Source organism: Scylla paramamosain, chromosome 42 (assembly GCF_035594125.1).
Source record: "Scylla paramamosain isolate STU-SP2022 chromosome 42, ASM3559412v1, whole genome shotgun sequence".
NCBI lineage: Eukaryota > Metazoa > Arthropoda > Malacostraca > Decapoda > Portunidae > Scylla > Scylla paramamosain.
In genome coordinates, this window is record NC_087192.1 from 2,980,001 (window position 1) to 2,985,000 (window position 5,000).

The 5,000-nt window shown below is 38.1% G+C and overlaps 1 protein-coding gene and 1 long non-coding RNA gene across 2 annotated transcripts in view; both read right to left on the bottom strand.

Moving 5' to 3' along the window:
- LOC135093359 (uncharacterized) overlaps nt 1-865 on the bottom strand; it is a 9,474-nt gene extending 8,609 nt beyond the window's left edge. The window contains exons 1-2 of the long non-coding RNA XR_010263324.1: nt 741-865; nt 247-367 (exon numbers count right to left, since the gene is read on the bottom strand). This is a non-coding gene — a long non-coding RNA (uncharacterized LOC135093359). The remainder of the gene's footprint in view (nt 1-246; nt 368-740) is intronic.
- Nucleotides 866-3,855: 2,990 nt separating this feature from the next.
- The window catches only part of LOC135093163 (insulin gene enhancer protein ISL-1-like), a 200,981-nt gene continuing 199,836 nt past the window's right edge, over nt 3,856-5,000 (bottom strand). The window contains 1 exon segment of the mRNA XM_063992089.1: nt 3,856-5,000. This exon segment is cut by the window's right edge and continues 2,781 nt beyond it. The gene's annotated coding sequence lies outside the window, so the exon portion shown is untranslated.

The window sequence follows — 5,000 nt, forward strand, 5'->3', positions numbered from 1 at the left end:
CTCTCTCTCTCTCTCTCTCTCTCTCTCTCTCTCTCTCTCTCTCTCTCTCTCTCTCTCTCTCTCAGGTGTTATCGACCTAGAAAAAAACATCCATAACATCATCACAAACTTCGCTAATAACTTAACAACGAGTACTGAATGATGATGGTGGTGGTAATGACGATGATGATGATAATGGTAAAGGTGACGAGTCAAATGAGGGTTATGTTGTGAAGCTTCATGAACCACGCATACTATTGTCCTCACCTGGTGGTTGTGGCGGCTTGCACAGGTCGTTCACTGGTCGTCCCGGATGGCCAGAAGTGGTGAAAGAAGAAGCGATAGAGACCCATAAACTCCCGTGGTAGTGCTGAGGCTCTGGGCAATGCTGGAAGGAGGGGGCAAAGAAGATAATATTATGGCCCATATTTAAAAACGCTTTGCTCTCACCACGACTATTTTCAAAGGCCACAGAGATGATTAGCCGGGCTCTCAAGACTGTTTTGGTATTGTAGAAATGCTTATCTGTCAACGGGGTCGTAAAAACACTTAAAAACCCGGGTTACTTCAATTAGAGGCTTTGGAAAATAGTTCAGGAGAGTTCGGTAGTGCTTCGGAATGCGGGTCATCCATCACCTTACGTCACCTCCCGTACTGTTTGAAAGATAAGCAGAGACAAGACAGCATCACCTCACACCATCTCTCTCACACTGCTGGGTGGATGTACAGAGAAGACATCACCTCACATCACATCACATCACCTTCTCACACACTGCTGGGAGGATGCACTGACATGGCAACACTTCACACCACCTCCCTCACACACTGGCGGTCATGCTGTTCCTGTTAGCGACTACGAACCTACGGATTTTATACATGTTTTTTTTTTTTTCGTAATGTATAGTCGATGTAACGCATCAGTTTATGTATTAAGTCAGTCAGTATTTACTTTAATTTCGTCTGCGATGAGTTAGTTTTCTGTATTTTTATGAAACAACATTTACCACAGTAATTTCTTATATATGTCACATTAAGGCCAGTGTTCAAATACGAGTATGCTTTGCTCTCGCCACCACTGTTTTCAAAGGCCACAGTGATGCTTAAACTGATTCCTAAGATTGCTTCTCCTGTTAGTAATGAGAAAAATCTTTTTAATCATCAGTAAAACCATAAAAAGCATCCTTAAAAACCAGAGTCACTTCAAGTAGAGCCTTTTGGATGTAGTGGACTTCAAGTAGAACCTTTTAGATGTAGTGGAGGTGCTGCGCAGTGTTTCAGAATACGGTTCCAGCATATTCTGAATATTCTGAATGCAGAGAGAATCATAACTCATCTGATTAAAGAACGAAAGTAAGCGATGTCCAAAGTCACTATGTTCAAATTTTCAAGGCCTGAGGTGACTGATGGTGACCATGAGCCTATTAAGGAAGCAAGTCTCTCTTTTCCTCGCTGCCTGTATTGTGATTGCGTGTTGATCTTCAGTGAGGCGCGTGGGTTTGTTCTAGCAGTGGTTCGAAGGTTCAGAGATCTCTAGTGTGTGTGTGTGTGTGTGTAAGTTTGTCTGATGCTTTTCCAGATAACTCTTAACTGATTAATTTTAGTGTTACAATAATGGTGCTTCTTATTATGAAACACACTTGTTACGTAACTTTCATTACTGTGCGAAGAATGTTTTGTATAACTGCTGAAAGTTGTATATGTAGGCATGAAAATATGTAAATAATGCAAATGAAGGGAAGTTTTCACTCACAAAGGACCACCACCAGTAATACCTATAAAACAACTCAACGTGTTCTTTGTAACCAACAATGTAGAGACATGAAAAGTTTGTACACCACAATGCACGACACACCGAGGCTCGTCTTTTTAATTAGAATGTTGTGTTAAAAAAAATAACGATCTATCAACTTGAATGTCCCTGCCTGGCTCTGAGTGACATACCAATTTGTATATGCCTACCTCTACTTATCACCTGTGTCCATACATTAACAAAAGGGGCACAACAAGAACAACAACAACAGCAACAACAATAACACTCTCAAATCAAGGTACATAAATATTGGGACCGAAAAACAAACAAACACACAAACAATTAAAAAAAGTGGGAAAAGAAACACGAGTCTTAAAAATAGTACAACTTTAATATATTTATATAATATAATAGCGTTCATTCTCAGTTAGTCTCGTCCAGCCTGGGGAGTGTGTGTCCTCGTGTCGTGTTATTACTGGTATTTACAAAAGTGTGCCAGCGCAGACCGCAGAACTGACGGGTTTACTTAGCATAGAAAACAACACAGCGCCACGCCACGCACCTCCTGAAGGGTTGGGGGAACAGGGGGAGGGGGAGGTGTGTGGCGTTGTGACAGTGACTGGGGGTATCTCTCTCTCTCTCTCTCTCTCTCTCTCTCTGATAGATGATTTTTAAAAGATTGTCTATAAACTTGTAATTTTTGTTTTTCTTTTTTCAACGTTCTGGAATTGTTTCTTGGTAAAAAAGAATAAAAAAAAATGAATTCGTCGATAAATTACTGAATCTTCCTGTTGGTAATTCTTAAGTGTGAAAAAATAAAAAGAAAGTAAAAAGAAAAGAAAAAAGAAAAAAACAACAACAACAACGAATAAATCAATCTCTTCAGTGACACATAAGCTTCAATTTTCTCTTTCTTTATACAAATATATTGAGGTGAAGCATTGCTGATAATATAAGAAATCATAAGTGAAAATAATAATAACAATAATAATAATAATAATAATAATAATAATAACAACTACTACTTATTAATGCTATTTCCCTTTCTCTCTCTTCTTCTTTTCTTCTTGCTTTCCTTCTCATTTTTCTTCCTTTCATTAGCATTGTTATCATATTATTACCATCATTATCATTATTACATCAAACAAAACATCACACTCTCTCTCTCTCTCTCTCTCTCTCTCTCTCTCTCTCTCTCTCACACACACTCCGTTAGGAACAAACACCTTAAAACGTATTGATTGTGTATTTGTTATTTTGAACACGTGTTTTGTGCCCCGCCCTGCCCTGGCCCTCCCCACCCCGCCCCGTCCAGCACACCAGACACCCGCGGGGCAAAGGCGTACGTGTGTCTGGTGTGTGGGGTGTAGGTGTGGGAGGGAAAGGCTCTACTACACCTTTCTAGACGTGAGCAGTGCAAGACAGGTGTGTGAGTGACGTGAGGGATGACAGATGTGGGTAATTTAATGGTTTTACTAGGAGGGGGGCAGGGATAAGTGTGGAGGAGTTAATGAGTATGAAGGCAGGTGTGAGGAGGTTGACTGGGTGACACGTGTGGGGAGTAGTAGTCGGTAAATTTGGGGAGGTATATGGTAATTAAGATAACACGTGTGGAAAGGTTAATTAAATATGTAAACAGGTGTGGAGGATTGTATATGTGGAAAGATGTACGATAGATAAGGTGTGAAAGATAAGGTGAATTCGATGGTAGGTATAAAGATCTTAATTGCTAAATGATAGAGGAAAAAAAAAAAAATAGAAAAAGCAGGTGTGGAAATATTAATCAGATCACAGGTATGAAGATTTGTAAATGTAAAAAAAAAATAAATAAAAAAATAAAGAAATAAAAATAAACTAGAAAGCAAGTGATGAAAGACTAACTAGATCACATATATGAATAAAATGGCGGGTTTGGAAAGGCAAATTAGATAACAGATTTGGATATATTTTTTCATATGTAATTTGGTGACCACAACTGTTCCTCCTGCGTATTTCAGGTGTGGCCTCAGGTAAGCTGCATATCACCTCTTTATTACTTCCGCAGATTTATAAACAATTTATCTTGAAAATAAATAAGTCTGGCATCAAATTTGCTTTATATATTTTTTTTCCCTGTAGCTGTTTACTTTTTCTTCTCTTTTCCTATCCTTTGTACATTGTCTTTTTCTCTCTCCCTATTCACTGTTCCTTTTTTTCCTCTCTCTCTCTCCCTATTCGGTGTTTATTGCTTTTTTTCTCTTCTCCTATCATTTGTACATTTTTTTCTCTATTTCTCCGCTATACATCCTTTATTTATGTCTCTCTCTCTACCTGCTGTAAACTGATAGCTCATTTTTTAGATTCATGTTTACAATTACTCCACAGTCTTCTTATTTAACGTTACCGAACTCTTGACTGCACAATTGGCGTTTAAGATTCGTATTCTCATCATCAATATAAGTTACCATTTTTATACGTATTTAAAACTTGGATTATCACCATTACAACTTAGCATTTTTTTCTACAGTGAAGTGAAGCCATTATTCACAGTAAGTATTGGGCTTATTAGACAGGTAATGATGATAAGTTTTATGACGTTAACGAACAATTGCGAAAAAAAAAATATATATAAATAACGTGTTGGATTCATTAGACAGGTGTTGAAAGATGAATTAAATGATAGATGATGATGGGTACAAAAGACTTAAGAGGGTAAATGCAAAAAAAAATAAGAGAAAGGGTGGAAAGATTAACCAGAAGACATATTTTGAAGTGGAAATGAGGAAAATTTATGAAGTATGTAAGAGAACAGGTGTAGGAAGTGCTAATTAGAAAAAAAACAGGTGTGGAAGTAAAAAAATTAATCACTACAGGTTTGTAAGTGTAAATAAGCGCTAACGAAGTGCAGGTGTGTTTCGGGAGCACTATAATGATAAGCGGTGATAAGAATGGAGGACAGATGTGTGCTAGTGAGAAAGAAGGTACTAAGAACGTTACTCAACAGGTGTAGAAGTGCTAATTAAGCAGCAGGTTTGGATTTGGATGTTTGACAGGTGTATGTGTGTGTGTGTGTGTGTGTGTGTGTGTGTGTGTGTGTGTGTGTGTGTGTGTGTGTGTGTGTGTGTGTGTGTGTGTGTGTGTGTGTGTGTGTGTGTGTGTGTGTGGTAGTAGTAGTAGTAGTAGTAGTAGTAGTAGTAGTGGTAGTAGTAGTAGTAGTAGTAGTAGTAGTAGTAGTAGTAGTAGTAGTGGTGGTAGTAGTAGTAGTAGTAGTAGAAGAAAATCAGTAAAACAT